Genomic DNA, 14768 nt, shown 5'->3' with positions numbered 1-14768 from the left:
AGGTTTCAGAATATAAGAAGAATATACAAAAATCAATTTCTATACACTAGCAATAAACAATCAGAAAATCAAATTGAGAGAACAATTTCATTTAAAATGACATCACAAAGAATAAAATATTTAGGAATAAATTTGATCAAGTGATATGGTCTGAATGTTTGCATCCTCCCAAAATTTATACACTGACATCCTAAGCCTCACATATGATGGTATTACTAAACAGGCCCTTTAGAAGATGCTTACACCATGATGCTTTAGAAGCTTTAGAAGATGCTTACACCATGATGCTCTTACAAATAGGATCAGTGTCACATGAAAAAGGTTCCAGTGAGACCTCTAGCCTCTTCTACCATTGAGAGCACAGTGAGAAGATGCTGGCTATGAACAAGGACATGGGCCCTCACAAGAAAGCAACCACGCTGGCACCCTGATCTTAGACTTCCCAGCCTCCAGAACCGTCAGCAGTACATTTCTGTTGTTTATAAGGCACCCTGTTGGTGGTGGGTTTTCCAGGTAGCTCAGTGGTAAAGAATCTGCCTGTCAAGCAGGAGACATGGGTTCAATTCCTGGGTCAGGAAGATCCCCCAAAGAAGGAAATGACAACCCACTTCAGTATTCTTGCCTGGGAAATCCCATGGACAGAGGAGTCTGGCAGACTACAGTCCATGGGGTCACCAAAGAGTTGGACATGACATAGAGACTGATCAGCAGCAGCAGAAGAAACATCAGCAGTTGGTGATATTTTGTTATAGTATCCTTAACAGACTAGCACATCAAGGAAATGTAAGACCTGTATACTGAAAACTATGGAATGTTGCTTTAAAAAATTAAAGAATTATTTTTTTTTGGTTAATCTTTTTATTATCTAATCTCTTGCCATACTTCTTTTTTTTAAATTTTATTTATTTTTTTATTTTTTAAATTTTAAAATCTTTAATTAATTAAATAAATAGAAAGACATGCCAAGCTTACTGATTGGAAAACTGAACATTGTTAACGTGACAATACTCCCTAAAGTGATCTATAAATTCAATGAAATCTCCATCAACATCCCAAAGGCTTTTCTCTTTACATAAACAGAAAAACTGATTCTCAAATTCATATAAAATTACAAGGGATTTCACATTGCCAAAAACAACTTTGAAAAACAAAGGTGGAGGATTCACACTTCCAGTTTCAAAACTTAACTTGTATGATACCACTTATATGTGGAATATAAAAAATTATACAAATAAACTTACTTACAAAACAGAAATCGACTCACAGACATATAAAGCAAACATGGCTATCAAAAAGGAAGGGGGGATAAATTGGGAGTTTGGGTTCAAAATACACGTACTACTATATATAAAATAGATAATCAACAAGGACTTAGTGTATAGCACAAGGAACCATACTCAATATCTTGTAATAACCTATAAAGGCAACTGTATAGATATATATATGATGGAATTATTTTGCTGTATACCTGAAACAAACACAACATTGTAAATCAACTATATTTCAATAAAAATTTAAAACAAATCAAAAATTTTAAATCTAATAGGATTAGGGATGAAGCTAACTTCTTATATGCTGTATACTGACAAAAAAATGTATAGAGTAAATTGTGTTAAATGTCATGGAAGTAAAACTTAACTTGTAATCAAAACAGTATGGTATTACCATAAGGACAGACATATAGATAAGTGGAATATAACTGAGAATACAGAAATGAATTCATCCATCTATGGTTAACTGATTTTCTACAAGGATGTCAAGATAGTTCAATGGGGGAAAGAATAGTCTTTTCAATAAAGGGTGCTGAGAAAACCAGTTACCTCATTTAAATTAGTAAGGTTGGACCCCTACCTACAGTCCATGGGGTCACCTATTCAATAGTCAACTCAAAATGTGTCATAGACCTAAATATAATACTAAAAACTTAAAAATTTCCAAACAAAACACTGCTTTATTGTTTTCATGACATCAGTTTCAACAATTGTTTCTTAGATATGATACCAAAAGCATAAGCGGTAAAAGATAAAAATAGAAATTTGACCACACCAAAATTAATGTGTACAAATGATTCCGTTAAGAAAGTGAAAGAAAAATAGAATGGGATAAAATATTTTCAAATCTTATAACTGATAACTGCATATATCTGTGTCAAATAAAGAACTCAATTAATTAATAAAAACTCATTTTAAAAGACAGTTTGCAAAAAATCACGAAGAAATGTTCATAAGACATAAAAGATATAGTCATTATTAAAGAGAGACACATATCAAAACACAATTAGATACTACTTACTCCCACTAGGATAGCTAAATAAAAACAAATGGCAATAACAAGTGTTGGTGAGGATGTAAAGATATTAGAACACTCATTCATTTCTGGTGGGGTTATAAAATGGCTCAGCCACTTTAGAAATGTTTGGCAATTTCTCAAAAAATTATTGTAAGACCTAGAAATCCCCTTCCTAGTTATATACAAAATCTTCTATATGAATGTTTATAACAGCATTACTCATGACAGCCAAAAATTATAAACAACCCATTTATTGCTAAATGGATAAACAAAAAGTGGTATATCCACACAATGGAATATTATTCAGTGATAAAAAGAAATGAAGTGTCAATGCATGCTACAACATGTATATATCTGAAAATATATTAAGTGAACAATGTTAGTCACAAAAGGCCACATGTATTGTGCCATTTATTAATACATGAAATGTCTAGAGTAAGCAAATCCATAGAGGTAGAGAGTTAATTAGTGATTGTGTAGAGCTGAAGAGAGTGAGATTGGAGAGTGAATGCTAATGGAAAATAAATGCTAAGAGAGGGTGCATTTTTGGGGATGGAATATTTTAAACTTAGATTTTGGTGATAATTGCATAGTTATGTGAATATACTAAAAATGATTCAATTGCATGCTTTATAAGGATTCATTTATGGCATGTGAATTATACATCAACAAAGATGTTAAAACAAAAATGTGCTGATGTCAGATATGGAAGCTACTATTGGGAGATAGAATTGCCATAGAAAGCTTAAGGAAGATGGGGATTTCAGCAACCTTGAAAAACAGATAGGATTTAGACACAAGGAAGTAGATCATAGGAAATTCCATGAAAACTAGTACAAATTTTTACATTTGAGTGAATGCGTTCCTTTAATGATACAGATAGGATAGCCATCCCAGAAAGAAAAGAAAACATATTCTCATTTTCTATTGTCTTTCTGCAAAATTTAGTATAATTATATTGGCAGAGTGCAAATAATTATAGCCTCAAATGACAGAGTAAAAAAAGTCATTAGATACCCTTCAGGACAGAGCTCCTACTGCAAGTCAGACTTTTTTATTCTAGTTTTTCTTCCTAGGTGATTTAAAACAGTTCTGAGTGGAATGTTGAGAAGCAGAATAAAGTAGGTAAGAAGTAAGTAAGAAATATCCGCCTGGAAGCACCCTATTATTGCCATCTAGAATTTGTTCATTCTATCCTGAAGTTTGACTGAATCCAAGATGATAAGAAGATTTAACAGATTTAGAAAAAAGCTTTTACTCTAAACCAGATATTTGAACCAGAAAAGACAATGTAATTTGTGTGGACCTTGAAATTTTGTGGTTATTGAGAGGAGAGCCTGAATGTGGACGAGTGGAAGGTAACTAGGGTCGTGGATGGTGCATTGCTGATGCACCAGTGGGCAGGGGGTTCACATTCCCTCTCCCAGTTCTGCCATGAACCAACATTATCTTGAGCAAGTTGACTCTCAATCTCCAATCCATTATCTGAAAAACAGCAGCATTTCCTAACTTGAAATGTTGTAAAGAGGGCCAGAAACAAATGTTAATTAGCTCAATAAATCTTTTATTGAGAATTTACTTTAAACTATGACGTAAGAATTTACAATGGTCTTTGATTTAAAGAAGCTCAGTCTAGTGTCAGAGAACTTTGTATAATACTGACCGAACTTAGATGTTATGCTTGTTTTTTCTTACACATGATTTATTCCTTCCCACACAAATTGGCTCACTTGGGCTTCAGAGCCTGTCCACCTATGTCAGGGCTACTGGCTGGTTCATTAATGTAGCCTGGAAAGAATGGAATCACAAATCAAAAAAAGGTTGAATTTCCAGACCCTGGAGTTGCCCACAGCAACTCAACAGACAAGTCATCCTTTGTGTTTACCCATCATTTTTACTGTGTAATGGGTATAAGTACAGGATTTTAAATACAGTGAGTTTTTCTGGGGCATTCATTTGCCTCTGGTAAAAAATTTAAAACACTTAGACATAGAATAGGATCAAAATTTAAATGAAATTTTAATATATAACCTTGAGTCTTTCAGGTAAGCAAGCAGACTCCCAAAATGTACGATGCTAAGGTGGGCAGATTTCAAGTATCTTAGCTCAAAGCTGTGAGGTTTGACTTTGTCGATTATTTATTGCACAGTGTCAAGGTCACCATCCAAGTAGACTCTGATTCAAACACTGTCCCCTGGAGCTATGCAACAGTAGTAATTATTCAGCTCTTCATCTAGATGTCAGTCTTAGTAGACAAGTCCCTTAAAAGTCATGCTACCTAGGATATGGCCTTCTCCTACGTCTTGTTCAGGATGAGTGGTTTTAATATATTCTTATTATTGCGTTGTCAACAACAACAAAAAAGGATAAGAATATCTAACAGCGGGTTTCAGGAAGTTGCTTCTGGAAATGAGTAGGGGGATGGACCGGTCGGCCTTTCAAACGTTTTTCTGTCCAGTTTACTGACTTTTGTGAAATGAAACAAAATTGCAGTCATATATCAGTGACACTGTTTTCAAAACACACACTCACAAAATCTTAATAATAGCAGGGATCATCACTCAACATCAGAGAGCTGCTACTATCCCTCTGCAGAAATAATTAGGAGGAAAACAATATTCAGTATCTGTCCTAAAAAGCACAACAATCCGCTGTGGGAAGCAAAGGAGCAATGAAACAGCTGGAAAGGCACCTTCTTCATTTTATCTTATCCCACATTTCTTAAAGGGCAAGCAATTAAAAGGCATAAAAGCATCTGCAGAAGTCATTTACCAGCAAATGAAGACCACAAGATTGTTACTCAAATCAAAAGCTTGAAAATGACTTTCAGAAATCCCTGAGACTCAAGATCTCAAAACACACTGCACGCATCATACAAAGAGGGATCATGAGGTGCCCTTCCTTCCATCAAAGACCCACGTTTTTACTTTTTCAGTATATGAGAGCTAACAGAACCTCAAGTTACATACCTGAGTGCTCTTCTCTACCTATTTGTAGTAAGGTCCACAAATATCTGGGCAGAGAAATAATAGTCTTACTCATTGTTGCAGTAGCCTCACTAAACTGCTTGAGTTACTCTATTTACAAGATTCTCTTGGGCTGTGATACCATCAAAGCTGTCAGGCTTCCTACTAACTAACATCCATGCATTTCCTGCAGCTCTGCTAGGTGCTTGCTCTGGAAACTGCTGCCTGCTTGTTTCCTTTTGCATGTACAGGCTCCCAGGAGCTTGAGGGCAAGCAACATGCCACTCTGTCTTCTCATCACCTAACACAGGTTCAGGTACATAACAGGTGGCCAGTAATGTGTTCTGAATGTCTTGAAAGTTATGTATTAATATTCAAATTAAAAGTTTATTTTAAGAGCTAGCAGTGGATTTCTTTTTGTGATCCCTAGAGTATTATCCGGAGAAGGCAATGGCACCCCACTCCAGTACTCTTGCCTGGAAAATCCCATGGACCGAGGAGCCTGGTAGGCTGCAGTCCATGGGGTCGCGAAGAGTCGGACATGACTGACCGACTTCACGTTCACTTTTCACTTTCATGCGTTGGAGAAGGAAATGGCAACCCACTCCAGTGTTCTTGCCTGGAGGATCTCAGGGACAGGGGAGCCTGGTGGGCTGCCATCTATGGGGTCACACAGAGTCGGACATGACTGAAGCGACTAAGCAGCAGCAGCAGAGTATTATCAGGGGCTTTCCAGGTGGCTCAGCAGTAATCAGTCTGCCAGTGCAGGAGATGTGGGTTCAATCCCTGAGTCAGGAAGATCCCTAAAGAAAGACAAGGCAACCTACTCCACTATTCTTGCCTGGGAAATCCCATGGACAGTGGAGCCTGGTGGGCTATAATCCGTGGCATTGCAAAGAGTTGGACAAGACTTGGCAACTAAACAACAGAGCATTATCAGGGCATAAAGAGGCTCTATGACACACACTAGTCCATTTTACTGCCTTAAGAAGTTAGATGTTTGATGGGGTGCAGTGGTTTGAAAAAGTGGAGATTAGCGTGTATTGAATTTTATCAAAGTGGTGTAACCATCCATAACTGTCCAGAGGTGGCATTTACATGTCTTCTAAGACATTCTGTCTTCAGCTACTTAATTCATTTTCCTTTAGAAAGATGCTAACTGTGTGTTTCCTAACTCAAGATCACTAGTAATAAAACATGAAGGCCCTTTTTCTTCTGTGGTACTAATGTATCAGTAACCAATTTAAACTTCAAATTGTTAGTGCAGCTGAAAGAGACTAATTTATTCTATGTTAGAATTTCAGAAACTTTTCAGGTCCTATTTTCAAACCCAGACTTTTGATTAAATTTTTAATATTGATTCACTTATTTATTTGGCTGCATCAGGTCTTAGTTGTGACATGTGGGATCTTCAGTGCCTCATGCAGGATCTTTCCTTGAGGTGCACGGGATCTCTAGCTCCGGCATATGGGCTTCAGTAGTTGTGGCGCATGAGGTTAGTTACTCCAAGGCATGTGGGATCTTAGTTCCCTGACCAGGGATCCCACTCATGTCCCATGCATTGCAAGGTGAGTTCTTAACCACTGGACCACCAGGGAAGTCCCTGTGATTAAATCTGATACTCGTTTTCACTGGATCATGTGCTTCCTGAGGAGCCACATCACAACTGTTTTTGTATCCCTGGAACCTAGCACAATGCCTGACATACAGCAAGTGCACCATACATATTTATTTAAATGATGAATGGATGGATGTTCTAAGAATGCATAATAGTTCAATAGGAAAGAAAAGAGGAACTGGAACTTTTGCTAAGTACTGATTTAAGATCAGGAAAGTCTACTTTTCTCCATTCTCACAACATTTTTTCTGTTGAAACAGTGTTGACCTACAATATTATGTTAGTTTCAGGTGTACTCCATACAGGCTTGACATTTGCATACATTATAAAATGATCAATATGATGTCTAGTAACAATCCATGTTATGGTGTTCCTTATGCTGTATGTTACATCCCCTGGGCATTATTTATTTTAAAACTGAAAGCTTGTATTCCCTAATCCTCTTCAACTATTTTGTCCAACCCCCCACAACTCTCCCCTCTGGGAAGCACCAGTTTCTTCTCTGAATCTAGGAGTCTATTTTTGTTTTGTTTTATTTGTTTATCTGTTTGCTTTGTTCCTTAGATTCCACATATAAATGAGATTATACACTTTTTATCTCTATTTCACTTAGCATAATCCCTTCTAGATCCATCCATATTGTCACAAATGGCACAATTTCATTTTTAAGGCTAAGTAATATAACACTGCGTGTGTGTATATATATTGTGTGTGTGTATATTCCATATTTTCTTTATCTGTTAAGATATCAATGGACACTTAGTTTGCTTCCAATGGACACTTAGGATGCTCCCAAATACTATGCAATGAACATTGGGGTGCATATCTTTTCAAATTAATGTTTTTGTTCTCCTCAGGTAAAAGCTCATAAGTTTTCTGGTCTTGCATGTGATCTACCCAGGAAAATGTTACACTACACATGCACTTGAAAAGAATGCTTATTCTGCTGTTTCAGATGAAACAGTCTGTATATCTATTAATTTAATCTGGGCTGATGTCATCTTTAAGGCCAGTGTTTTCTTATCGATGTTCTGCCTAAATGAACTGTCCATTGATGTAAGTGGAATGTTAAAGTTTCATACTGTTATTGCATCAATTTCTTCCTTTATATCTCCTAATATCAGCTTCACTTATTTAGGAGCTCCTATAATGGGTGTCTATATATTTTAATTGCTATATCCTGTTGTTGGAGTGATCTTTCTTTATCATGCTATGTCCTTCTTTGTCTCTTATTACAATATTTGCTTCAAAGTCAATTTTGTCTGATATACGTATTGCTACTCAAGATTTCTTTTTGCTTCCATTTGTATGGAATACTTTTCCAAATTCTCTCACTTTCAGCCTGTGTTCATCTTCATATCTGAAATAAGTTTCCTACAGGCAGCATATATATGGTTCTTGTGTTTTTGTTTTATCCAACCACTCTAGGTCTTTTGATTGGATCATTTAGTCCATTTATATTTAAAGAAATTATTGATAGCTATGTGCTTATTGCCATTTTGTATATTGCTTTCTGGTTGTTTTCATATTTTTCATTTCTTTCTTCTTTTGCTCTCTTCTCTTATGATTTGATGACTATTTTTAGTGTTATATTTAGATTCCTTTCCTTTTTTTTGGTAGGTGTATCTATCATAGGTTTCTGGTTTGTGATTACCATAAGGTTCATGTATAAATACATGTAATTATTTTAAGTTGGTGATTGCTTAAGTTCATTCTAACAACTCTACATTTTCTTTTTCTTTAAAAAAAATTTTTTTTTACTTTATTTTACTTTATAATACTGTATTGGTTTTGCCATACATCAACATGAATCCACCACGGGTGTACACGTGTTCCCAATCCTGAACGCCCCCCTCCTACCTCCCTCCCCATACCATCTCTCTGGGTCATCCCAGTGCAATAGCCCCAAGCATCCTGTATTCTGCATCAAACCTAGACTGGCGATTCGTTTCTTATATGATATTATACATGTTTCAATGCCATTCTCCCAAATCATCCCACCCTCGCCCTCTCCCATAGAGTCCAAAAGACTGTTCTATACATCTGTGTCTCTTTTGCTGTCTCGCATACAGGGTTATTGTTACCATCTTTCTAAATTCCATATATACGTGTTAGTGTACTGTATTGGTGTTTTTCTTTCTGGTTTACTTCACTCTGTATAATTGGCTCCAGTTTCATCCACCTCATTAGAACGGATTCAAATGTGTTCTTTTTAATGGCTGAATAATACTCCATTGTGCATATGTACCACAGCTTTCTTATCCATTCATCTGCTGATGGACATCTAGGTTGCTTCCATGTCCTGGCTATTATAAACAGTGCTGCGATGAACATTGGGGTACACGTGTCTTTTTCAATTCTGGTTTCCTCGGTGTGTATACCCAGCAGAATAACCAATAAATCACAGAAGAAATCAAAAAAGAAATCAAAATAGGCATGGAAACGAATGAAAATGAAAACACAACAACCCAAAACCTGTGGGACACTGTAACAGCAGTGCTAAGGGGAAAGTTCATAGCAATACAGGCATACCTCAAGAAACGAGAAAAAAGTCAAATAAATAACCTAACTCTACACCTAAAGCAACTAGAAAAGGAAGAAATGGAGAACCCCAGGGTTAGTAGAAGGAAAGAAATCTTAAAAATTAGGGCAGAAATAAATGCAAAAGAAACAAAAGAGACCAAAGCAAAAATCAACAAAGCCAAAAGCTGGTTCTTTGAAAGGATAAATAAAATTGACAAACCATTAGCCAGACTCATCAAGAAACAAAGGGAGAAAAATCAAATCAATAAAATTAGAAATGAAAATGGAGAGATCACAACAGACAACACAGAAATACAAAGGATCATAAGAGACTACTATCAGCAATTATATGCCAATAAAATGGACAACGTGGAAGAAATGGACAAATTCTTAGAAAAGTAAAACTTTCCAAAACTGAACCAGGAAGAAACAGAAAATCTTAACAGAACCAACACAAGCACAGAAACTGAAACTGTAATCAGAAATCTTCCAGCAAACAAAAGCCCAGATCCAGACGGCTTCACAGCTGAATTCTACCAAAAATTGAGAGAAGAGCTAACACCTATCCTACTCAAACTCTTCTAGAAAATTGCAGAGGAAGGTAAACTTCCAAACAGCCATGAGGGAAGCCCTTTCTATGAGGCCACCATGACCCTAATAACAAAACCTGACAAAGATGCCACAAAAAAGAAAACTACAGGCCAATATCACGGATGAACATAGATGCAAAAATCCTTAACAAAATTCTAGCAATCATAATCTACATTTTCAAATTAGTTCTGCCCCTTTCTCTCCCTCTTCTTCTGGGACTCATAATGTGAAAGTTAGTACACTTGATTTTGTTCCAGAAGTCTCTTAAACTATCCTCATGTTTTTAATTCTTTCTTTCTGGTTAGCTTAAATGATTACACTACTCTGTATTCCAGTTCCTGATCCATTCCTTCGTATCATAGACTTAGCTGTTGATTCTTTCTAGTTGTTGTTTTTTTTTTTTTCCAGTTATTGTTTTCTTCAGCTCCATTTAATTCTCCTTTACATTTGCTAACTGCTGAAATTCTCATTTTCACTGTGTTCATCCATCCTTCTCTTGAGCTCAAGGAGCATCTTTACAATCATCAACTTGAACTCTTTATCCAGTAGATTTCTTACCTCTAAATTTTAGTTCTTTTTCTGAGCTTTTGTCTTATTTCTTCATTTGGAAAGTGTTCCTCTGTCTATCATTTTCTCTACTTCCTTGTGTTTATTTCTTTGTGTCAGGTAGGTTGATCACATTTCCTGATCTAGGAGAAGAGACCTTATACAGAAGATATCCAATTAGATTTAAGAGCACTATCCCCTATGGTCATCAGAGCTATATGTTCTAGGAGTACTTTCTATGTGGGCTCCGTTCACCCTTCTGTTGTGGCAGGGCTGAATGCTGTGGGCATACTAGTTGGTGGGATTGGCCCACAGCCCAGCTAGCTGGAAAGCCTTGCCTCATGTGGTGGCTGCAGACCCACTGGATGGCACAGTAGGCTTTCCATGTCATTGGCTACATGGCCTTGGGGTGGGGAGTGCAGAGTGGCTGTCGACCACTGGTGGGTGGCCTGTCTACATGGACATGGGGTTGGGGTACTCAAGGCTGGTGCTGGGATACTTCCACCCTCACAATTCTTGGGGCTTCAACTTCCAGTTAAAATGCTATTATTTTTTTTCAATTATTTTTGCTTTCCCCTACAAGCCATCTCTATCAATCAGGACTGAACTTAGCTGCATTAATAGGAACCTAGCCACAAGGGATTAAACAAATTAGTTTATTTTTCTCCCATAACAAGGGATCCAGGGTACGTAGACCAGAGCTATCACTTGAGAACCAGGCTCCTTCCTGTCCTATGATCCTCACTGTAAAACTTTTGCCATCCTAGTTATGAAATAGCTATTCATCTCTGTGAGATGGGTGGAAAGAAATGCAAAGTCAATATGAAAAATACAGATGTCAGCTGTGTCCCCTCTTAAAAATATCCTGAGAAACTTCCGCTTATATCTTAATGGTCTAAACTAAGTTACATATCCATCCCTGGATACAAGGGAGTTTGAGAAGGTAAGGTATTTTATGCAGAACTTTGCCTCCTAAATTAGAATTAGGTCCCTATTAACAAGAAGAAAAAAGGGGATGGATACAAGTTGGACACCTAGCAGTATCTCCTATACTACCATCTATCTTAGAAGCACCTTGACTGGCAGAGTGCCAAGGGTCTTCTGACTACATTGACCTGTTCCACTTCACCATTCTTGTTAGTCTCATTATCCTATCTCACTTCTTAATGTTTTGACCATGCTCAGAATGTTATCTTGGATTCCAGATCTAATGCTGGATCTGGACCTATTATTGCCACTATTTTCTTCTCTGCCTGTTGATATCCTCCACATTTGTCAAGGCTCTACTCAAATGTTTCCTACTCAGTGATGCCTTCTTACTCCTCCTGATGGAATTAATCAACATTTTAGTGTACTAATGGGTTAGACTGTATTAGGATATAATTAGTTGTAGATGGACCACTTTCCCTCATTGGAAGGCAAAATCTTGAAAATAAAGGCTATGCCTTATATTTTACTGCAGCTCAGTGTCTGGCAAAATAGTAACTCCTCAATAAGTATATTTTATATTAATGTGAAAAAAAGATATCCTTTTCATCAGAGGGGACTGGAATGTAAAAGGAGGGAGTCAAGAGATACCTAGAGTAATGGGCAAGTTTGGCCTTGGAGTACAAAATGAAGCATGGCAAAGGCTAACAGAGTTTTGCCAAGAGAAAGCACTGGTCAGAGCAAACACCCTCCAAGAGACGACTCTACACATGGACATCACCAGATGGTCAATGCTGAAATCAGACTGATTATATTCTTTGCAGCCAATGATGGAGAAGGTCTATACAGTCTGCAAAAACAAGATAGGAAGCTGACTGTGACTCTAATCATGAACTCATTAATGTAAAATTCTGTCTTATATTGAAGAAAGTAGGGAAAACCACTAGGCCATTCAGGTATGCCCTAAATCAAATCCCTTATGATTATACAGTGGGAGTGACAAATAGATTCAAGGGATTAGATCTGATAGAAAGATAGCCTGAAGAACTATGGACAGAGGTACATAACATTATACAGGAGGAAGTGATCAAAACCATTGCCAAGAAAAAGAAATGCAAAATGGCAGAATGGTTGTTGATGAGACCTACAAATAGCTGAGAACAGAAGAAAAGCAAAAGGCAAAGGAAAAAAGGAAAGATATACCCATCTTAATGCACAGTTCCAAAGAACAGCAAGGAGAGGTAAGAAAGCCTTCTTCAGTGATCAATGCAAAGAAATAGAGGAAAAGAGTAGAATAGGAAAGACTAGAGATCTCTTCAAGAAAATGAGAGATACGAAGGGGACATTTCACGCAAAGATAGGCACAATAAAGGATAGAAACAATATGGAACTAATAGAAGCAGACGATATTAAGAAGAGGCAAGAATACACAAAAGAACTGTACAAAAATAATCCTAATGATCCAGATAACACGGTGTGATCAGTCACCTAGAGCTAGATATCCTGGAGTGTGAAGTCAAGTGGGCCTTAGGAAGCATCACTATGAACAAAGCTAGTGGAGGTGATGGAATTCCAGGTGAGCTATTTCAAATCCTAAAAGATGATGCTGTGAAAGTGCTGCACTCTATATGCCAGCAAATTTGGAAAACTCAGCAGTGGCCACAGGACTGGAAAATGTCAGTTTTCATTCCAATCCCAAAGAAAGGCAATGCCAAAGAATGCTCAAACTACCAAACAATTGCACTCATTTCACATGTTAGCAAAGTCATGCCCCAAATCCTCCAAGCTAGGCTTCAACAGTACATGAACTGTGAAATTCCAAATGTTCAAGCTGGATTTAGAAAAGGCAGAGGAACCAGAGATCAAATTGCCAACATCCATTGGATCATCGAAAAAATGAGAGTTCCAGAAAAACTTCTACTTCTGTTATTGACTATGCCAAAGCCTTTGACAGTGAAGATCACAACAAACTGCGGAAAATTCTTTCAGAGATGGGAATACCAGACCACCTGACTTGCCTCCTGAGAAATGTGTATGCAAGTCAAGAAGCAACAATTAGAATCGAACAGGGAACAATGGACTGGTTCAAAATTGGGAAAGGAGTATGTCAAGGCTATGTATTGTCACCCGGCTTATTTAACTTACATGCAGAGTACATCATGCAAAATGCCAAGCTGGATGAAGCACAAGCTGGAATCAAGATGGCCAGGAGAAATAGCAATAACCTCAGATATGCAGATGATATGGCAGAAACTGAAGAGTAACTTAAGAGCCTCTTTGTGAAGGTGAAAGAGGAGAGTGAAAAAGCTGGCTTAAAAATCAGCATTCAAAAAAACTCAGGGCATCCAGTCCCATTACTTCATGGCAAATAGATGAGGAAACAATGGAAACAGTGACAGACTTTATTTTCTTGGGCTGCAAAATCACTGCAGAAGGTGACTGTGGCCATGAAATTAAAAGATTCTCCTTGGGAAAAAAGCTATGACAAACCTTGATGGTGTATTAAAAAGCAGAGACATTATTTTGCCCAAAAAAAAGGTCCGTATAGTTAAAGTTATGGTTTTTTCCAGTAGTCATGCATGGATGTGAGAGTTGGACCATAAAGCAGGCTGAGCATTAAAGAACTGAGGCTTTCAAACTGTGGTGCTGAAGAAGATTCTTGAGAGTCTCTTGGACTGCCACGAGATCAAAGCAGTTAATCCTAAAGGAAATCAACCCTTAATATTCATTGGAAGGACTGATGCTGAAGCTGAAGCTCCAGTATTTTGGCCACCTGATGCAAAGGGCTGGCTCATTAGAAAAGACCCTGATGCTTGGAAAGATTGAAGGCAAAAGGAGAAGGGGACAACAGAGGATGAGACGGTTGGATGGCATCACCGACTCAATGGACATAATTTTGAGCAAGCTCTGGGAGATGAGGAAGGACAGGGAAGCCTGGCGTGCTGCAGTCCATATTGCAAAGTCTCAGACATGACTGATCGACTGAACAACTACAACATACTAAGGTGATTTTTCTCTTGATTCTTCAAGCATTTTCTGTGCTTCTTTTTCTAAATTACTATCCGGCTTCTGTGTTGAGATTCTTATCCTGCATCTACTTTATAAATACTTGCTATAACACAGATGCAAAGCATGAAATTTGAAGGGAACTATGTCTGTCTCAGCTATTTTCCATCTTATTCATCCACTCCCTGATGCTGGGAGGATTTCTTTAGAGAGCTTTCCTAGTGGTTGATGTGAATGTTGAAGACAACCCTCGAATGTTTCTTCCTTCTAGCCCTTCTGTTCTGAAGGATAGCTATATTGGG

At 37.5% G+C, this 14768-nt stretch overlaps 1 protein-coding gene across 2 annotated transcripts in view; it reads right to left on the bottom strand.

The window, feature by feature from the left end:
• Nucleotides 1–14768, bottom strand: part of PDE4B (phosphodiesterase 4B) — a 613613-nt gene that overhangs the window by 244395 nt on the left and 354450 nt on the right. The window lies entirely within an intron of this gene.

The sequence above is a fragment of the Capra hircus genome, chromosome 3, assembly GCF_001704415.2.
Source record: "Capra hircus breed San Clemente chromosome 3, ASM170441v1, whole genome shotgun sequence".
In the NCBI taxonomy this organism is placed as follows: domain Eukaryota; kingdom Metazoa; phylum Chordata; class Mammalia; order Artiodactyla; family Bovidae; genus Capra; species Capra hircus.
Note: the sequence above shows the minus strand (reverse complement) of the source record. Positions and strands in the feature narration are given on the sequence as shown.